This window comes from Sinocyclocheilus grahami, unplaced genomic scaffold, assembly GCF_001515645.1.
Source record: "Sinocyclocheilus grahami isolate Dianchi unplaced genomic scaffold, SAMN03320097.WGS_v1.1 scaffold1634.1, whole genome shotgun sequence".
In the NCBI taxonomy this organism is placed as follows: domain Eukaryota; kingdom Metazoa; phylum Chordata; class Actinopteri; order Cypriniformes; family Cyprinidae; genus Sinocyclocheilus; species Sinocyclocheilus grahami.
The window spans coordinates 85,111-85,641 of NW_015506813.1; positions in this window are offsets into that span (position 1 = coordinate 85,111).

A 531-nucleotide genomic window follows, 5' to 3' on the forward strand; every position below is an offset into this window, starting at 1 on the left:
CGTCGTCATCATTACGTACCCGGAAATCCTAGGAGCTGTAGTTTCTCCCTTTGGGTAGATTTAAAGGGGTCATATGATGCGATTTCAATTTCTCCTTTCTCTTTGGAGTGTTACAAGCTCTTGGTGCATAAAGAAGATCTGTAAAGTTTCAAAGACTAAAGTCTCAAATCCAAAGAGATATTCTTTATAAAAGTTAAGAGTCAGCCACACCTACCTAAAACAGCTCATTGTAACACGCCCCCACATGTCTACATCACTATGTGGGAAGATTTGCATAACGCTGCCCAAATGTTCACGCAAAGAAAGAAGGCGTAGCTTTTATGCTCGCTGTAGTATTGTTGACGCCGCTGCCATGTCGTGAAGGCGCTGTGTGTTTCATTGTGAAAGCGAAACTACTTTGTTTGGTCTTCCAAAAGAGGACGATATCCGCTTCGTCATGCCTGGAGCTGATCCGTGCTGGTCGCTGAGGAAAAACATAAACTTTCACCGTGGACGAAGCGGAGTCCAGCCCGGGGTCGTCACATGTGGTTG